Source organism: Salmo salar, chromosome 06 (assembly GCF_965601325.2).
Source record: "Salmo salar chromosome 06, fSalSal1, whole genome shotgun sequence".
Taxonomy (NCBI): Eukaryota; Metazoa; Chordata; class Actinopteri; order Salmoniformes; family Salmonidae; genus Salmo; species Salmo salar.
The window spans coordinates 93,685,644-93,707,363 of NC_138296.1; the positions used below are offsets into that span (position 1 = coordinate 93,685,644).

At 41.9% G+C, this 21,720-nt stretch overlaps 1 protein-coding gene across 2 annotated transcripts in view; it reads right to left on the reverse strand.

Annotated features, from left to right (window-relative positions):
- LOC106608295 (jun dimerization protein 2) overlaps nt 1-12,860 on the reverse strand; it is a 31,957-nt gene extending 19,097 nt beyond the window's left edge. The window contains exons 1-2 of one of the 2 annotated variants that reach the window (XM_014206158.3): nt 12,703-12,860; nt 9,964-10,013 (exon numbers count right to left, since the gene is read on the reverse strand). The gene's annotated coding sequence lies outside the window, so the exon portion shown is untranslated. Of the gene's footprint in view, nt 1-9,959; nt 10,014-12,702 lie in introns of both variants that reach the window. The other variant, XM_014206160.3, reaches the window with a different exon arrangement.
- Nucleotides 12,861-21,720: the final 8,860 nt, after the last annotated feature.

The window sequence follows — 21,720 nt, forward strand, 5'->3', positions numbered from 1 at the left end:
ATGTGGTATGTTATGGTCCTGTACAGGGCCGTGATGTGGTATGTTATGGTCCTGTACAGGGCCGTGATGTGGTATGTTATGGTCCTATTCTGTCCAGGGCCGTGTTGTGGTATGTTATGGTCCTATTCTGTCCAGGGCCGTGTTGTGGTATGTTATGGTCCTGTCCAGGGCCGTGTTGTGGTATGTTATGGTCCTGTCCAGGGCCGTGTTGTGGTATGTTATGATGGTCCTGTCCAGGGCCGTGATGTGGTATGTTATGGTCCTGTCCAGGGCCGTGTTGTGGTATGTTATGGTCCTGTCCTGTCCAGGGCCGTGATGTGGTATGTTATGGTCCTGACCAGGGCCGTGATGTGGTATGTTATGGTCCTGTCCAGGGCCGTGATGTGGTATGTTATGGTCCTGTCCAGGGCCGTGATGTGGTATGTTATGGTCCTGTCCAGGGCCGTGTTGTGGTATGCTATGGTCCTGTCCAGGGCTGTGTTGTGGTATGTTATGGTCCTGTCCGGGGCCGTGTTGTGGTATGTTATGGTTCTGTCCGGGGCCGTGATGTGGTATGTTATGGTCCTGTCCAGGGCCGTGATGTGGTATGTTATGGTCCTGTCCAGGGCCGTGATGTGGTATGTTATGGTCCTGTCCAGGGCCGTGATGTGGTATGTTATGGTCCTGTCCAGGGCCGTGATGTGGTATGTTATGGTCCTGTCCAGGGCCGTGTTGTGGTATGCTAGGTGGTCCTGTCCAGGGCTGTGTTGTGGTATGTTATGGTCCTGTCCAGGGCCGTGTTGTGCTCTGCTCTGTTGTGGTTTATCTTGGGTGATTCAACTCAGAGGAAAAACATGTGAGAAGAGTAAGTTGTGAACAGAAAACAGGAACTCAGCCCACAGCTGTCATTTCTCCTTATTTTCTGCTCCCGGTTTGATCAGGCTTTATGAGCATGGTGCATGCAACCTGTCTTTGGCAGGCCCGATGTTGGGAAACCACACTGAAGACGTGGTGACTAAACATTCCCATCCCCACCATTCATTCATTTATTACCAGTGGTGGTCTGGTCCCAGATCTGTTTGTGCTCTTTCAAACTCCTATGGTCATTGACATGTATGAGTTGGCAGGACGGCACAAAGAGATCTGGGACCAGGCTATATCGATGAAGAGAGGACAGTACCTCAACATGGTCAGTGAGTGTGGGTATATGCACACAATGTGATTATTGTGGATAGTCAGATTAATATAATATTTTGATTAAAACATTTAAATGCTTTGCAGGAAGAACAATTCCCCTAATAATCCTGTTTCCATGGACACATCTGAAATCAGGCTACCCGATCCTGTTTCCATGGACACATCTGAAATCAGGCTACCCGATCCTGTTTCCATGGACACATCTGAAATCAGGCTACCCGATGGCACTCTGATAAATGTAGAAAAGAAACGTTCTACCACAGCGAACATGTTATTTTTGGGAAGCATATTTGATTCTGAGTTTCTATGTGAAAACGACTTCTACTACGCTACATTCAGTTGTTCCAAACTCAGTTCACTGGCACTAAAGAGGGAGGCTCCTCGACTAACCTGTATATAGCCTCGCTACGGTTATTTTACTGCTGCTCCTTAATTATTTGTTACTTTTATTTCCTATTCTTTTTTTCTTTTAGTATTTTTTTTAATCTGCATTGTAGGTTAAGGGTTTGTAAGTAAGCATTTCACTAAGGTATTTGGCGCATGTGAAATAACATTTTTGATTTGATGGCACATGCTGCAGATCAAATACACCGATTAAGGTGTTTACATATCCATATCCTTTTGAAAGATTAAAACAGCTGGTTTTCTAAGCAATCGGCATATGCTTCCCTGGATTATGTCCTTACGCCGATTAAGATAAGCAGAGTAAGGTGTTTACATGACTAAAGCCATACTCAGCCTACTGCCTTCAATTAGATTAATATCGAATTATTACTGTGAATGTAAATCTACTCAATGAGTCCTTTAGGTTACGATCATGAGCTAGCTATCATTAGCCAAATGTTAGCCTGGCTCTGTGGCAGGGAGATAGAGGGTTTGGTATTCGTTAGCCTGGCTCTGTGGCAGGGAGATAGAGGGTTTGGTATTCGTTAGCCTGGCTCTGTGGCAGGGAGATAGAGGGTTTGGTATTCGTTAGCCTGGCTCTGTGGCAGGGAGGTAGAAGGTTTGGTATTCGTTAGCCTGGCTCTGTGGCAGGGAGGTAGAGGGTTTGGTATTCGTCGTTAGCCTGGCTCTGTGGCAGGGAGATAGAGGGTTTGGTATTCGTTAGCCTGGCTCTGTGGCAGGGAGATAGAGGGTTTGGTATTCGTTAGCCTGGCTCTGTGGCAGGGAGATAGAGGGTTTGGTATTCGTTAGCCTGGCTCTGTGGCAGGGAGATAGAGGGTTTGGTATTCGTTAGCCTGGCTCTGTGGCAGGGAGATAGAGGGTTTGGTATTCGTTAGCCTGGCTCTGTGGCAGGGAGATAGAGGGTTTGGTATTCGTTAGCCTGGCTCTGTGGCAGGGAGATAGAGGGTTTGGTATTCGTTAGCCTGGCTCTGTGGCAGGGAGGTAGAGGGTTTGGTATTCGTTAGCCTGGCTCTGTGGCAGGGAGATAGAGGGTTTGGTATTCGTTAGCCTGGCTCTGTAGCAGGGAGGTAGAGGGTTTGGTATTCGTTAGCCTGGCTCTGTGGCAGGGAGATAGAGGGTTTGGTATTCGTTAGCCTGGCTCTGTGGCAGGGAGGTGAGAGGGTTTGGTATTCGTTAGCCTGGCTCTGTGGCAGGGAGATAGAGGGTTTGGTATTCGTTAGCCTGGCTCTGTGGCAGGGAGGTAGAGGGTTTGGTATTCGTTAGCCTGGCTCTGTGGCAGGGAGATAGAGGGTTTGGTATTCGTTAGCCTGGCTCTGTGGCAGGGAGGTAGAGGGTTTGGTATTCGTTAGCCTGGCTCTGTGGCAGGGAGGTAGAGGGTTTGGTATTCGTATTAGTGAAAATGCAGATGATCACATGATGTAAGAGACTACAGGATGTGGTTAATATCCAAGAGAGGAACTTCATTAAGTCTTCGTCCCAAATACAATCCTATTAACTAAGTAGTGCACTACGTTTGACCAGAGTCCTATGAGTCCTATAAGTAGTGCACTATATTTGACCAGAGTCCTATAAGTAGTGCACTACATTTGACCAGAGTCCTATGAGTCCTATAAGTAGTGCACTACATTTGACCAGAGTCCTATGGGTCCTATAAGTAGGCACTACATTTGACCAGAGTCCTATGGGTCCTATAAGTAGTGCACTATATTTGACCAGAGTCCTATGGGTCCTATAAGTAGTGCACTATATTTGACCAGAGTCCTATGGGTCCTATAAGTAGTGCACTACATTTGACCAGAGTCCTATGGGTCCTATAAGTAGTGCACTATATTTGACCAGAGTCCTATGGGTCCTATAAGTACTACACCATGTAGAGAATAATGTGACATTTGGAACGCAGCCCAAGCATCATTGCAATTCATTTTCCAGTCAAATCCTGACTAAGGCAAAGCACTGTGCCGTTTGATTATCAGTGGCTGAGTGCTTTCCCAAACGTCCCCATGTCTCTCTCTACAGACACTGGCATTATACCTGTGGGATGGTCTAAGAGTGGAGAAGAGTGACAAAAAAAACAGTGGTTTACGCTCATCTCAATTGGATATAATTCACTAGAGTGATGGTCAGATACACTCATAACCAGACTTGTGTGAATAGCTACATTCATCCAGGTATGGAGTAATGAGATCGCAGCCGCTGCAGTACAAGATAAACAGCCATCTGACTGTATGAAGTTCCCTGTAGGTCTATACAACATAACCTAAGACAATTTGAGCAATGCTTGAAATGAACACATTGGCCAACAACCCCAGCCAGATTTAATGCTGTCTCTCTCCCTCTCTGTTTAAGCAATCAGTCGATTATGTAACTCTGGCCAAGGAGGATTCCATGATGTTTCATAATTAGTCTCTAATATTTCCTAATCTAGACTGTCCTCCCCACATCTCTCTCACACACACACATTGTTCCTCTCTCCCTCTCCCTTTAACCATAATGGTGTGGTCAGTTGCAGAAACCAGAACTCAGTGTGTGTCCCAAAATGGCACCCTATTCCCTATGGGCCCTGATCAAATGTAGGGCACTATATATATATATATGCACTACTTTGGACCAAGTCCCTATGGCACCCTAATCCCTATATAGTGCACTACTTTTGACCAGGGCCAACGGATAGGATACCATTTCGGAAGCACCCTATGATACAATGTTTATACATACCATGTGGATTGACTTAGAAAACACTAGTCAGGGGTCGAGTAGAGCTCCAACTCACTCCTAGAGCATGCATACCAAACGGAACCCTATTCCCTGGTCAAAGGTAGTGCACTATAAAGGGAATTGGGTGCCATTTGGGACAGTTCTATACTACTCCTACAGTATTCATGCCAGTGAGTCACCTCCTGCCTGTTAGCTAGGTCTAGTTGTTGCACGGCTAGCTGTTAGCTAGGTCTAGTTGTTGCACGGCTAGCTGTTAGCTAGGTCTAGTTGTTGCACGGCTAGCTGTTAGCTAGGTCTAGTTGTTGCACGGCTAGCTGTTAGCTAGGTCTAGTTGTTGCACGGCTAGCTGTTAGCTAGGTCTAGTTGTTGCACGGCTAGCTGTTAGCTAGGTCTAGTTGTTGCACGGCTAGCTGTTAGCTAGGTCTAGTTGTTGCACGGCTAGCTGTTGCAATGGCTAGCTGTTAGCTAGGTCTAGTTGTTGCATGGCTAGCTGTTAGCTAGGTCTAGTTGTTGCATGGCTAGCTGTTAGCTAGGTCTAGTTGTTGCATGGCTAGCTGTTGCATGGCTAGCTGTTAGCTAGGTCTAGTTGTTGCATGGCTAGCTGTTAGCTAGGTCTAGTTGTTGCATGGCTAGCTGTTAGCTAGGTCTAGTTGTTGCATGGCTAGCTGTTAGCTAGGTCTAGTTGTTGCATGGCTAGCTGTTAGCTAGGTCTAGTTGTTGCATGGCTAGCTGCAATGAGTGTAGTTGTTGCATGGCTAGCTGCAATGAGTCTAGTTGTTGCATGGCTAGCTGCAATGAGTCTAGTGTCGGGGAGGGAGCAGACAGGCAGCTTGGCTATCCCATCTCTCCAGAGAGAAAGGCATTTCTACTTAAAATAAACCCAGAGAGAGCGAGAGCAAGAGAAATCAGTCCTGCTTGCCAACCCTTCCCCTTAATCAAATAAAATAAATCAAATCATATGTTATTTGTCACATACGCCGAATACAACAGCTGTAGACTTTGCTGTGAAATGCTGAATACAAGCCCTTAAACAGTGCAGTTAAGAAAAATAAGAGTTAAGAAAGTATTTACTAAAATAAACTGAAGTTAAAAATAAATAAAAATTGAAAAATGTATAATTAAAGAGCAACAATAAAATAACAGTAACGAGGCTATATACAGGAGGTACCGGTTCAGAGTCAATGTGGAGGCTATATACAGGAGGTACCGGTTCAGAGTCAATGTGAGGCTATATACAGGAGGTACCGGTAGAGTCAATGTGGAGGCTATATACAGGAGGTACCGGTAGAGTCAATGTGGAGGCTATATACAGGAGGTACCGGTAGAGTCAATGTGGAGGCTACAGGAGGTACCAGTACAGAGTCAATGTGTCAATGTGTGGGGGCACAGGTTAGTCAAGGTAATATGTACATGTGGTAGTGGTAAAGTGACTACGCATAGATAATAAACACAGAGAGTAGCAGCAGAGTAAAATGGGGGGGGGTCAACACAAATAGTCCAGGTAGCCATTTGATTATCTGTTCAGCAGTCTTATGGCTTGGGGGTAGAAGCTGTTAAGAAGCCTTTTGGACCTAGACTTGGCGCTCCGGTACCACTTGCCGTGCGGTAGCAGAGAAAACAGTCTATGACTGGGGAGGGTGCAGATAAACCACAGCAGTGTCCCATTTATGTGGAAACCATCCCACGGATGAGCCCGGGCAGGCAGGCAGGTAGGTACTGTAAGTAGGCAGGCAGGTAGATGCTGGGGCATTTAAAGCCCTTAACACTCAGACACACACTTACAGGAAGAAATGCATACACATATGAGGTGAAGGCATGCAGTCTCTCACACACAAACACACTCGTACAAAGCCATACACATATATAGGAAGGGGCACACACACACACACAGGTCGCTCCCCATAGATTATTTTAGCATGTCCACAGCAGCATGTTCCCCATGCAGATGTCATCATACTACTAACACCTCTACAAAGTAGAGTCAACCAGTCACCTCTGGTCTATATAGACACCAATTACATCATCTTATAGAGATCTACTGATATTAGTTACTCAATAGACAGGAGAGGGTTGTAGGAACCTATTACAGTCAATTAAGTTACATAAGAAAGTAAAAGGAGCACGAGCCTGTCTATTACTGTGATGGGTTCTGATTTCTAAAACCTTTGAAATCATGAAATATACTTATTCATTTCACTGAGGGAGAGAGGGTAATGGATAACATTTACATTATGTCAGGATATGTTATCGTTAGCCATCAGGGATCCTATGGGAGGAGAAGAGACACAGTCTGGTACCAGTCACCATGACAGCCGTGAGTTGTGGGAGGAGTGAGGAATTTGGGCAGAGGTCAGGTTAGATGAAGTGAGAAAGAACGTATATCACTAATCTTCTGGATAGCAACAGAGGTATATTGGCTGTTCAGATGTGTAAGGAGGGGCTCAGCATTGGAGAAAAGGTTAAATATCAGTGCTTGTGTGAATATGTTCCTTGTCTTATGCAGCTGTATGACCCAGTGGGTGAATAAACTTGGTTTGAGCTTGATTAAGCGTCCGTGAGTTTTTTTTTATTTAAAATTTTTTACTCTGTTTATTTAGAAACCTACTGTAACAACTGTTTTTCCACTTGGTCCCCTGGGTCTTTTGGGGCACACAATAAGCTCGGCTTGGCCCACATGCTGAACGTGTGCCGGTCCAAAGAGAATGTCCACCTCCCTGTGTGTCTCCACTGCATTCAGACCAGGCCATATAAGTGTCAGGTCCACTAATATGAAATGTTATCAGCTATAATGACAAACCTAACCAGACTAAATGCGTTCGGTTTGCTCCTAGCAGAACTCGTCTGAATCGAACACCTGTGCACACATACTCCCTAAAGACTGGCGCTTGAATTTTTTTTTAAATGCCAAAACTTTACTGTTGTTTGTCCCTCTTGAGCCACCATAGCAACATAGCCAGTACATTTCTTCAAAATGGCCCAAATTAATCTAAAATAAATCAAGAAATCTGTCAGTTTCAACGTTTTTGCCAAAGAAATCTTAGTCAAGCAAATTTACATCTAATTGATCTAAATGTTTGTGGCATAATTTTTCAAGTGAACAAATTTGTATGAAAACTAGTCATCTCTTGTTGAATGACAACAAATACTTAATTGAAGAATCCCGTCCATAATTCCCACCCTATATAGTTCACTACATTTGGCAAATCTGACCTTAACTCTATCCTCCTGATTCCTGCTTACAAGTAAAAACTCAAACAGGAAGGACCAGTGACACGCTCAATACCAAAGTGCGGTCAGATGAAGCTGATGCTAAGCTACAGGACTGTTTTGCTAGCACAGACTGGAATATGTTCTGGGATTCATCCAATAACATTGAGGAGTTTACCACATCAGTCGCCGGCTTCATTATCAAGAGCATTGACGTCGTTGTCCCCACAGTGACCGTACATATCCCAACCAGAAGCCATGAATTACAGGCAACAGCTGCAGTGAGCTAAAGCTTCCACTTTCAAGGAGCTTGGCACTAATCCGGAACGCTTATAAGAAATCCTGCTACGCCCTCCGACGAACCAATCAAACAGGCAAAGTGGACGACTGTAATCACGCTCTCCATAGCCAATTTGGGTAAGACCTTTTAAACAGGTCAACATTCACAAGGCCACACGGATTACCAGGACACGTAGTCAGAGCAAGCGCTGACCAGCTAGTGTCTTTAATAACATTTTCTACCTCTCCCTGACCCAATCTGTAATACCTACAGGTTTAAAGCAGACCAACATAGTCCCTGTGCCCAAGAACTCCAAGGTAACATGCCTAAATGACTACCGCCCTGTAGCACTCCCATCTGTAGCCATGTAATGCTTTGAAAGGCTGGTCATGGCTCACAGCAACACCATCATTCCAAGAAACTCTGGACCCACTCCAATTTGCATACCGCCCCAACAGATCCACAGATGAAGCAATCTCTGTTGCACTCCACACTGCCCTTTCACACCTGAACAAAAGGAACACCTTCATGAGAATATTGTTCACCGTCTACAGCGCAGCGTTCAACACCATAGTGCCCTCCAAGGACCCTGGGACTGAACATCTCCCTCTGCAACTGGATTCTGGATTTCCTGACAGGCCGCCCCCCAGGTGGTGAGGGTAGGCAACAACACATCCACCACGCTGACCCTCAACGGGGGGGCCCCTCAAGGGTGCGTGCTTAGTTCCCTCCTGTACTCCCTGTTCGCCCACATCGCCACGCACGGCTCCAAAACCATCATTAAGTTTGTCGATGACACAACAGTGGTAGGCCTCATCACCGATGATGACGAGACAGCCTATAGGGAGGAGGTCATAGACCTGGCAGTGTGGTGCCATGACAACAACCTCTCCCTAAATGTGAGCAAAACAAAGGAGCTGATTGTGGACTACAGGAAACAGAAGGGCAGGCACGCCCTCATTCACATCGACTGGGCTGTAGTGGAGCGGGTCAAGACCTTCAAGTTCTTCAGTGTCCACATCACTAAGGACCTATCGTGGTCTACACACACACCAACAGTCATGAAGAGGGCACGACAACACCTATACCCCAAAAGATTTGTCATTGGACCTCAGATCCTCAAAAAGTAATACAGCTGCACCATCAAGAGCATCCTGACTGGTTTCATCACCGCCTGGTATGGCAACTGCTCGGCCTCCGGCCGCAAGGCGCTACAGGAGGTAGTGCGTACGGCCCAGTACATCACTGGAGCTGAGCCTCCTCCCATCCAGGCCACCCAAGTCATAGACTGTTCTCTCTGCTACAGCACGGCAAGCGGTACCGGAGCGCCAATTTTGGTACCAAAAGGCTCCTTAACAGCTTCTACCCCCAACCCATTAGACTGCTGAACAGTTAATCAAAATGGCTACCCTGACTATTTACATTGACACCCTTATTTTATTCTTATTATTGGCACTGACTCTCTTGCACAGGCTCGATGTACACTCACTGGACTCTAACCACACACTCACAAGTATAACCCTAACACTCCAACACACACAGAGACCCTTTCACACGCTTTACATACTCTGCTGCTACTCTGTTTATTATTTATACTGATTGCCTAGTCACTTTACCCCTACCTATATGTACAGTACCAGTCAAAAGTTTGGACACACCTACTCATTCAAGGGTTTTTCTTTATTTTTACTATTTTCTACATTGTAGAATAATAGTGAAGACATCAAAACTATGAAATAACACATATGGAATCATGTAGTAACCTAAACAAAACAAAAAAAAAGTGTTAAACAAATCAAAATATAGTTTATTTATTTAGGTTCTTCAATCTAGCCACCCTGTTATTTGATTCCCCAAAAAATATTTTACCTCTGTATGGAACACTATGGGCCCTGGTCAAAAGGAGTGAACTATATAAGGGTATAGGGTACCATTTCAGACACAGCCAGTGACGGAGACCATTTCCAAGATGAACTACTGAACCAGGCAGTTTGTTTCCCTGATGGAACCCTAACAGCCTTGTAAAACACTGTATAACCAGGCCCTATAAAACACTGTAATATGGTTATATCAGGAAGGGAGCGAGAGAGAGAGAGCAAACACAGCTTGGATATGTCTGCAGCCTTTTTATAAGGTCATTTTGATAAAGATGATGAGACTTGAATAGGCTACTTACTCACAAGTTGGACTGCAATCCTCTTCTACCAATGGTGGAGCAGTGTTTTGGACACTGCAAAAACATATGAATAATAGTTATTTTAACTCATATAACCTCAGTTTCAAAATAGGATAAACATGCTTCAAATAGATAGATACAGTTGAAGTCAGAAGTTTATAAATATGAAATACACAATAAAGTAGGTAAGTAAGCATACTATATACAGGAAATGTTTAAAAAGTCAGTTCCAATACCATATTTACATGTGCAGGGATACTCGAGTGATGGAGGAAGATACAGTTGAAGCAGGAAGTTTACATACACTTAGGTTGGAATCATTAAAACTTGTTTTTCTTGTTAACAAACTATAGTTTTGGCAAGTCGGTTAGGACATCTACTTTGTGCATGACAAGCAATTTTTCCAACAATTGTTTACAGACAGATTATTTCACTTATAATTCATTGTATCACAATTCCAGTGGGTCAGAAGTTTACATACACTAAGTTGACTGTGCATTTAAACAGCTTGGAAAATTCCAGAAAATGATGTCATGGCTTTAGAAGCTTCTGATAGGCTAATTGACATAATTTGAGTCAAGTGGAGGTGTACCTGTAGGTGTATTTCAAGGCCTACCTTCAAACTCAGTGCCTCTTTGCTTGACATCATGGGAAAATCAAAAGAAATCAGCCAAGACCTCTGAAAAAAAAATTGTAGACCTCCACAAGTCTGGTTCATCCTTGGGAGTAACTTCCAAACGCCTGAAGGTACCACGTTCATCTGTACAAACAATAGTATGCAAGTATAAACACCATGGGACCATGCAGCCACCATACCGCTCAGGAAGAGACGCGTTCTGTCTCCTAAAGATGAACGTACTTTGGTGCGAAAACTGCAAATCAATCCCAGAACAGCAAAGGACCTTGTGAAGATGCTGGAGGAAACAGGTACAAAAGTATCTATATCCACAGTAAAATGAGTCCTATATCGACATAACCTGAAAGGCCACTCAGCAAGAAAGAAACCACTGCTCCAAAACCGCCATAAAAAAAAGCCAGACTACGGTTTGCAACTGCACATGGGGACAAAGATCATACTTTTTGGAGAAATGTCCTCTGGTCTGATGAAACGAAAATAGAACTGTTTGGCCATAATGACCATCAATATGTTTGGAGGAAAAAGGGGGAGGCTTGCAAGCCGAAGGACACCATCCCAACCGTGAAGCACGGGGGTGGCAACATCATGTTGTGGGGGTGCTTTGTTGCAGGAGTGACTGGTGCACTTCACAAGAGATGGCACCATGAGGAAGGAAAATGATGTGGATATATTGAAGCAACATCTCAAGACATCAGTCAGGAAGTTAAATCTTGGTCACAAATGGGTCTTCCAAATGGACAATGACCCCAAGCATACTTCCAAAGTTGTGGCAAAATGGCTTAAAGACAACAAAGTCAAGGTATTGGAGTGGCCATGACAAAGCCCTGACCTCAATCCTATATACATTTTGTGGGCAGAACTGAAAAAGTGTGTTGGTGCAAGGAGGCCTACAAGGAGGCCTGACTCAGTTACACCAGCTCTGTCAGGAAGAATGGGACAAAATTCAGCTTGTGGAAGGCTACCCGAAACGTTTGACCCAAATTAAACAATTTAAAGGCAATACTACTAAATACTAATTGAGTGTATGTAAACCTCTGACCCACTGCGAATGTAATGAAAGAAATAAAAGCTGAAATAAATAACTACTATTATTCTGACATTTCACATTCTTAAAATAAAGTTGTGATCCTAACTGACCTAAGACAGGACATTTTTATTAGGAATTCATGTCTGGAATTGTGAAAAACTGAGTTAAAATGTATTTTGCTAAGGTGTATGTAAACTTCCGACTTCAATTGTAGATAGAGATATAATATGAACTTTCTAAATGGTGAGGAGGGATAAGGCTGATAATGATTCATAATCATAATAAACATAGCATAAACGCAATCGAATGAATTCCCATGAAGATGGAAATGAGTTTACAAATTAGTCCTTGTAACGTCAAGTCAAACATAAATATCAGACTGTCTGTGGGAAACATGTACACTTGAGTGTGCTTCTACTCTGCTACAGTAGCCTAACAAAGCAAAGTGAAACAAGTGCGAATGCAATTTTGCTGATTTCTTTTCCCACACAAATAAAATAATCAAGAAAACTAAAGCAAAAAGTTTCTCCCCATCCTACGAAAGAATGTATTTCGGTCTATTCTAGACGTTATGTTCTAAATAGGCTACTGCGGATAGCCCACAGTAATGTTTCGTCTATAACAGACTTACGTAACGTTGAACTTGGCAGCGTGGACAAAATTCAGACTTCCACCGCTTCGTTAATGTAACAGCGAAAAATGCATTTTCGCAAATTTCTACAATAGTGTTCAAAACTGCATGGGATATTCATTCGATACTTTGTATCCGTTTGAAGGAGATTTAAAACGCAGTTATAACAATCTAACGTTACCTAACAACAAAGAGATATTTTGCACATGAAATAACTAAAAAAATCCACGCCAAAAACATTACAATAGTAGAAGTGCTGTAAATCTCGGGATTGCACGCTAAAACTCGTAAATTATCCTCGTTGTAAAATAATACAATTATGAAAACGATTAAAAGCAAAAACTTTTCAGAATTGTTTTTTATTTTATATAATGTGTAACAAAAATGAACTGTTAATCGACTTAGTCGAAGTTTCATAAACCTAGCCAGAAGTAATTGGTTAATTTACCTTTTTATTAAGTCCAATATCCGAGGTGATATAATGTGTGTCTGTAATTTGTGAATCGGACGTAGCTACGTTTTTTGAAGACTAAAAATCGAAAAAATCGTTGCGTCAGTCCGTTTAAATACTGATCAGTATCTGGGAGGGTACGGGAATGCGGAAGTTGCTGTTCCAGACGTAAGCGTGGATAGAAATAGACCGCAGGGCTAAATGGAAGAAGAAGAAGAAAAACAAATAAATCAGCATTGTTCGCTCCACCCCTAGCAACCAAAAAAAAAAAACACACACAACATTCTGATGGGAGGAAACTTCCGGCTTCCTCTGTTGGATGACTCGTCACCAGTTACCATAGCCACCAAAGTCATAAACCAAGCCTATTTTTCTACAATTTCACTTCTTATTAAAATGTGATAAAAAAAAAACATACATTTAACCTTAACCCTAACCTAAACCATGGCCTATTTATTGCCTTAATTCCCTTATTTTACCTAATTTGCACTCACTGTATATAGACTTTTTTTTTTTTTTTTCTCTTCTTCTGTATTATTGACTGTATGTTTGTTTTATTCCATGTGTAACTCTGTGTTGTTGTATGTGTCGAACTGCTTTGCTTTATCTTGGCCAGGTAGCAGTTGCAAATGAGAACTTGTTCTCAGCTAGCCTACCTGGTTAAATAAAGGTGAAATAAAAAACAAATTAAAAAAACACACTGCTAACATTATGCCTAACACGAACATTAAATTAAGACAAAAAAAAGCGCATTTTTGTTTTCATGTTCATTTTTTTTTAACACCAAATGATGTCTATAAACACAAATGTATTACTTATTTATAAATTTGACATACATATGTATTAGCAAAGAAAGTGATTTTGGAAACATGATGGACTATAATTAGTGCTTTGTTGTTGTTGTGGTTGTTGTTGTTGTTGACACAGTTTCCATGTCTGTTTTTTTCATATAGATTTCCATTCAGCATGTCGCGCTATGGTCACACCTGCTCTTATTTGGTGTTCTTGGATCCTATTTAAAGGGTTCAGGAATTCTATTGGCGCCCTCTTACGACTCCAGGGGATAGATTTCAACTGTTACTAATAAGATATTTAGGATGTAGATGTTTTGCGACAGATGTTTTGACCCGCTAACCTTTGCTTTATTACTACAAGAGGCTACTTTAACTTAACCTTAGCTGACGTATACTTTATGATACATACATGTCACAGACTAGACCTGATATAGTGTATTCTATTCTAATGTAAGACCCTAAAGGGCTGGGCATCTGCAAGGGAAATGTGCAAGGCAATTTAACAAGCAAATAAATAAATAAATGACTTGGTTGGTTGTGACAACGCTGGTTGTTTATTTGAAGAGCCGCTCAGGAATATTCCTTGCAGTATTAGCGCCCCCTAGTGGGACAATGTATTTTTTGATTGTGACATGAGAGACTGGTCATTAGGTTAATAACCCTGTATATACCAACTCTGATCAATGATAATACTTTAAGTGGATGCTAAACAACTACAATGCCAATGCAATGTAACGTATAAAATATCAACAGATGAACTAAAAATATAAAATATGTTTGTTTGGCATCGGTAACTGAAGTATTTATCCTTAATCACCTTTATCAAGAGCAGCTGTACTTCTACACAAGACAGGAATCTGTCTGGGTCTTGAGTCAGATATTAGATATTAGTAGGGCACTTGGAGTCAACGACAGTCCTGCATGATCAGGATGTCCTCAGCCGTGGGCCACTTGGAACAACTGTACTTCTATCTGGACTTCCACCACAAATGTCCCTTCCTCTGTTTATTTTTATAGATTCTAATTTGGTTTCACCATCCGTGATTTAATGTCCAGTTCCTGAGAGAGAGAGAGAGAGAGAGAGAGAGAGAGAGAGAGAGAGGGAAAGAGAGAGAGAGAGAGAGAGAGAGAGAGAGGGAAAGAGAGAGAGAGGGAAAGAGAGAGAGAGGGAAAGAGAGGGAAAGAGAAAGAGAGAAGGAAAGAGAGAGGGAAAGAGAGAGGGAAAGAGAGAGAGAGATGGTGGTCAATACATTGAATTAAATGTATCATCCTAAGATTCCCCAATACAACAGCAGTAGTATTGTACCTGTATCCATGATTATATGTACTATTATTATTACTACTGAAATGAACTGGATTTCATTATCCTCATTGCATTGTACTGGATTTCCTGAAACGCTGTACCCCTATACTGCTTTGTCAATATCTACAAATTGTATTTTATGCAAATAAAGTAATCTGAATTTGAATTTGAAAGAGAGAGAGAGAGAGAGAGAGACAGAGAGAGAGAGAAAAAGAACGAGAATGAGAAAGAGAGAGAGAGTCAATGCCCAGGTCTACTCACTCCCTATCTGGCTGGCTCTAGTCTACTCCCTATCTGACTGGCTCTAGTCTACTCCCTATCTGACTGGCTCTAGTCTACTCCCTATCTGACTGGCTCTAGTCTACTCCCTATCTGACTGGCTCTAGTCTATTCCCTATCTGACTGGCTCTAGTCTACTACCTATCTGACTGTCTCTAGTCTACTCCCTATCTGACTGGCTCTAGTCTACTCCCTATCTGACTGGCTCTAGTCTACTCCCTATCTGACTGGCTCTAGTCTACTCCCTATCTGACTGGCTCTAGTCTATTCCCTATCTGACTGGCTCTAGTCTACTACCTATCTGACTGGCTCTAGTCTACTCCCTATCTGACTGGCTCTAGTCTATTCCCTATCTGACTGGCTCTAGTCTACTCCCTATCTGACTGGCTCTAGTCTACTCCCTATCTGACTGGCTCTAGTCTAGTCCCTATCTGACTGGCTCTAGTCTACTCCCTATCTGACTGGCTCTAGTCTACTCCCTATATGACTGGCTCTAGTCTACTCCCTATATGACTGGCTCTAGTCTACTCCCTATCTGACTGTCTCTAGTCTATTCCCTATCTGACTGGCTCTAGTCTACTCCCTATCTGACTGGCTCTAGTCTACTCCCTATCTGACTGGCTCTAGTCTATTCCCTATCTGGCTGGCTCTAGTCTACTCCCTATCTGGCTGGCTCTAGTCTACTCCCTATCTGGCTGGCTCTAGTCTACTCCCTATCTGACTGACTCTAGTCTACTCCCTATCTGACTGGCTCTAGTCTACTCCCTATCTGGCTGGCTCTAGTCTACTCCCTATCTGGCTGGCTCTAGTCTATTCCCTATCTGACTGGCTCTAGTCTACTCCCTATCTGACTGGCTCTAGTCTACTCCCTATCTGGCTGGCTCTAGTCTACTCCCTATCTGGCTGGCTCTAGTCTACTTCCCTATCTGCATCCCAAATGGCAGCCTATTCCCTATATAGTGCCCTGGGCTAAGGTTGAAAAGTAATGCATTCTATAGTGGATAGGGTGTCATTTTGTAGGTAACCAGAGAGTAAAGGCTCTGTATTCCCTCTGTGTCTGTCTGGGCAAAGGCTTTAAACAGATGAGGAGGGAGGCAGCCCAGCCAGAGATATCAATCAGTAGAGGAACACACATGGTCCGTGTGCCGAGTCAGCACTGGGGAGAAGCCCTATAGTATAACACTATGCTGCCAAAAAACAGTAAGCTTTCAAGAATGACATTTCTGTGAAAATATACCACTCTCTCTGGGCATGATGAAGTTCAAATATGCCACCAGTTAATTAATATACATTTGTTGAATCTAAATAGAGACAAATCAAAGTAATATGAAACGGTGTTAATTTATCAGACTTCCATTGGTTATATTACAGTGTAGAGAGATTCTCTCATCTCTTCCAAAAGCCAGAAAAACGAATAGAACCATTTTCATTCAAGTAGAAATAAATCGGTCTAGGAATCAGAAATGAAAAATTACTGTTTAAAGATTGCATTTCCTTTGCCCACTTTAAAAGCATCTGCTCTTGATGTCTTTCTGCACTACGATCAAGGCTGTGGCGTGAGATTGCTTATGTCCCAAATGGCACCCTACTCCCTAAATAGTGCACTACTTTTGAACAGAGCCCTATGGGTCCCGGTCAAAAAAATAGTGCATTAAATAGGGAATAAATAGGCTGGCATTTGGGATTCAGCCTCAGGTTGAAAATACCTCTATCTATGAGGTTGGCTGCTCTCGCCAGCATCTGCCCAAAAGGTGGATGATGGATGAGAATCTCAACCTGTGGTTCTATAGAAAAGCGTAAAACCAAATTCATTTGCGTTTCGTTCTGTGTGGGTGGGAGAGTAGATAGAACCAAGGTAGAAACTGTAAGGAAATGTACCCTTATTATTAATTATTATTAATTGAAATTATGAAGCATTCATTCACAAATGCTCTAAAAAAACGAACGTTATTGCTCATAAATGTAATAGTTCCAGGTACATTTGTCTGTCTGTTCAAGTTATGTGCCTTACTGCCCAGCTCCTCAATGAACCCAGGAGTCATGATATGATATGGTACTTCTGCATTAATGCATTCTGCATGCTGACATTGGTTGGCTGCAGCTGTATCTGTTTATGTCTCTGGGGAGTACCCCATATAACACAAACCTCCAGCACAGACACTTCTCTGACTCACTCTCTGTCTATTGTATCATCACACCAGCTGCAGCCACAACGGATGGACGGACCTCTTTATTTATGTCACTCTTCCATAATTCACTCCTTCCTTCCCTTTTCTTCCATTAAAATAAATCCCAGACAGTTGTCTGTCTGTCAGTCACATCAACACATCTGTCTCTCTGTCAGTCACATCAATACATCTGTCTGTCTGTCTGTCAGTCGCGCCAACATATCTGTTTGTCTGTCTGTAAGGATGAGTTTTCTCAGACATTTTTATTTCAGTCTCTGGCTGCACTATTAACAGCGGTTCTATATTTGACCATTCTTAGCTGGGCGTGATGACAAACGTCCAACTCTAATAGCATATTAAGGAACTGAGAATAAGTAGTGGATAACAGTAGGCCTAAAGTTAATAAAACGTTCAAACCTGTCAAGGATTCAAGTGCACGTGCCCCTTTCGATTTCATCCATTTTAAGATAGAAAAATACAAGATATAAACATAATAAATACAAAGATATATTGGAATTTGTCCATCCGTCCTCCCTCAAACATGTTTGGTGCATGCCGCTCCAGCTCAGCATCTATTCTTCAGGTTAGAGACCTCCATGAGGTACACGAGTCCTTCCATTCATTGCTCTAGCATATTCTGTCTAGTTTCAGTTACCAAGCAAAAAGCTGAAAACAGATGGTAAATGTTTTTGCCACCCACCTGTGCCAATTCATCTCCTAATACAGTTGTCAAACTGATGTTGCTTTAATGGTGACCATAACAGATGTCATTCAAAGTTAAACTGGGGTCTGGAAACAGTTTTACATGTAGCTTACGACAACAAAGACGTTGCAGTACATTGCTTTGCTTATCCCTCTCCGCTTACTATCATCTGATTCCATTATACCGTCTCATTCCACACACAAGGTTGTACTTTTCACTTCTCCATGTTCTCAGAGCTGGGGTGTCACCCGTGTCTAGTGACGATGCCTTGTAAACTCAAATGACATTGATTTATTCCTGTAAATATAGCACATGCTTAGGAATATCACAATAGGAGACCAATCATGAGGAATGGGAAGGTGAAATCATACATTATTCCAGTATGATAGGACTGTGTAATGGGAACACTATTCCAGTATGATAGGACTGTGTAATGGGAACACTATTCCAGTATGATAGGACTATGTAATGGGAACACTATTCCAGTATGATAGGACTGTATGTAATGGGAACACTATTCCAGTATGATAGGACTGTATGTAATGGGAACACTATTCCAGTATGATAGGACTGTATGTAATGGGAACACTATTCCAGTATGATAGGACTATGTAAGTAATGGGAACACTATTCCAGTATGATAGGACTGTATGTAATGGGAACACTATTCCAGTATGATAGGACTATGTAATGGGAACACTATTCCAGTATGATAGGACTATGTAAGTAATGGGAACACTATTCCAGTATGATAGGACTGTATGTAATGGGAACACTATTCCAGTATGATAGGACTGTGTAATGGGAACACTATTCCAGTATGATAGGACTGTATGTAATGGGAACACTATTCCAGTATGATAGGACTATGTAATGGGAACACTATTCCAGTATGATAGGACTATGTAATGGGAACACTATTCCAGTATGATAGGACTGTATGTAATGGGAACACTATTCCAGTATGATAGGACTATGTAATGGGAACACTATTCCAGTATGATAGGACTATGTAATGGGAACACTATTCCAGTATGATAGGACTGTGTAATGGGAACACTATTCCAGTATGATAGGACTGTGTAATGGGAACACTATTCCAGTATGATAGGACTATGTAATGGGAACACTATTCCAGTATGATAGGACTATGTAATGGGAACACTATTCCAGTATGATAGGACTGTATGTAACAAGAGTATGACACTATTGAGACACCTGTCTAGATTTCAAGGTGGAATTTAAGAGGGTGGCAGGTAGGCTAGCGGTTCGAGCGTTGGACCAGTAATCGAGAAGTTGTTAAATTGAATCCCCGAGCCGACAAGGTGGAAAATATATCCTTGCGCCCTTGAGCAAACCTCTTAAGGATCCCTTCCCTTTTTTTCCAATTTTCGTCAAAAATGACATACATGTAGCTCAGGACCAGAAGCAAGAATATGCATATTCTTGATACCATTTTAAACACTTTGAAGTTTGTGGAAATGTTAAATTAATTTAGGAGAATATAACACATTCGTTTTGGTAAAAGATAATACACAGAAAAAAACATGCGTTGTTTATTTTGTACCATCATCTTTGAAATGCAAGAGAAAGGCCATAATGTATTATTCCAGCCCAGTCAAAATTTTGATTTTGGCCACTAGATGGCAGCAGTGTATGTGCAAAGTTTTCGTCTGATCCAATGAACCATTGCATTTCTATTCACAATGTTGTATCAAGACTGCCCAAATGTGGCTAATTGGATTATTAATACATTTTCAAGTTCATAACTGTGCACTCTCCTCAAACAATAGCATGGTATTCTTACACTGTAATAGCCACTGTAAATTGGACAGTACAGTTAGATTATGTCTATGTCCTGGGAAATGTTCTTCTTACTTACAACCTCATGCTAATCACATTAGCCTACGTTAGCTCAACCGTCCCGCAGTGGACCCACCTATCCTGTAGAGGTTTTAAACCCCCACAATAACAGCTCTCTGGGTGCCCAATGTGGCAGCCCCACACATCTCTCCAATTCATAGGGGTTGGGTTAAAAGCTGAAGTCAAGTTTTGGTTGGACCTTGTCATACTCTTGTTACATACAGACGTATCATACTGGAATAGACAATAAAAAGTAATTGCTTTTTAAAACTTTAATTAGGTAATATTTCCACCCATCCCTTAACATCTATGATGTACAGTATCTGAAAATGTAGAATACTGAATAGGATATTGAATAGTGAATTTTATATAGAACACTGAATAGGATATAGAATACTGATTAGGATATAGAATACTGAATAGGATATAGAATACTGATTAGGATATAGAATACTGAATAGGATATAGAATACTGATTAGGATATAGAATACTGAATAGTATATAGAATACTGAATATGATATAGAATGCTGAGTAGGATATAGAATACTGAATAGTATTTCGAATACTGAATAGCATGTAGAATACTGAATAGGATATAGAATACTGAATTTTATATAGAATACTGAATAGGATATAGAATGCTGAGTAGGATATAGAATACTGAATAGTATATAGAATACTGAGTAGGATATAGAATACTGAATAGTATATAGAATACTGAATAGTATATAAAATACTGAATAGGTGTCACGTCCTGACCATGGTAAGCTGTTATTTTCTATGGTAGAGTAGGTCAGGATTTGTATTTCTATGTTGGTTTGTTTGAGATGATCTCCAATTAGAGGCAGCTGGTCCTCGTTGTCTCTAATTGGAGATCATACTTAAGTAGGGGTTTTTCCACCTGGGTTTGTGGGAGATTAATTTTGAGTCAGTGTATGTTTCACCTCTGCGTCACGGTTTGTTGTTTTGTCATTTCAGTTTATTTGTGTATTGCATAGTTTCACAAAGTAAATAAAATGTGGAACGACACACACGCTGCACTTTGGTCTTCTCCTTTCGACAACCGTGACAGAATCTCCCACCACAAAAGGACCAAGCAGAGTGCCCAGGAGGAGCAGGGATCCTGGGTCCGGGAGAGGAAGGAATGGAGGACGTCCTGGACCTTGGAGGAAGTAATGGCTGGGGACAAGACCCTGCCATGGAAGCAGGTGGAGACAGCGAGGGAGGAACGGCAACGTTACGGAAAAACTAGAACCTAACAACATAGAAATAGAAAACATAGAATAAACCCCCCTGTCCCGCCCTGACCTACTCTACCATAGAAAATAACAGCTTACCATGGTCAGGACATGACAATAGGATGTAGAATACTGAATAGGATATAGAATCCTGAATAGTATATAGAATACTGAATTGGATATAGAATCCTGAATAGTATATAGAATACTGAATAGGATATAGAATACTGAGTAGGATATAGAATACTGAGTAGTATATAGAATACTGAGTAGTATATAGAATACTGAGTAGTATATAGAATACTGAGCAGGATGTAGAATACTGAATAGGATATAGAATACTGAGTAGTATATAGACTACTGAGTAGTATATAGAATACTGAGTAGGATGTAGAATACTGAATAGGTGTAACGGCTGTCGTTGGGTAGAGAGGACCAAGGCGCAGCGGGTTACGTGCTCATCATATTCATTTATTAAATAAATGTGAACACGGGAAAAACAATATACAACAGAAGACAGTTTAACAGGCTATACTTACTACAGCAGTGCTAAAGACAACTACCCACAATTAACAACCCCAAACACATACCTATATATAGGACTCTCAATCAGAGGAAAATAGAAACACCTGCCTCCAACTGAGAGTCCACACCCAAACCTAAAC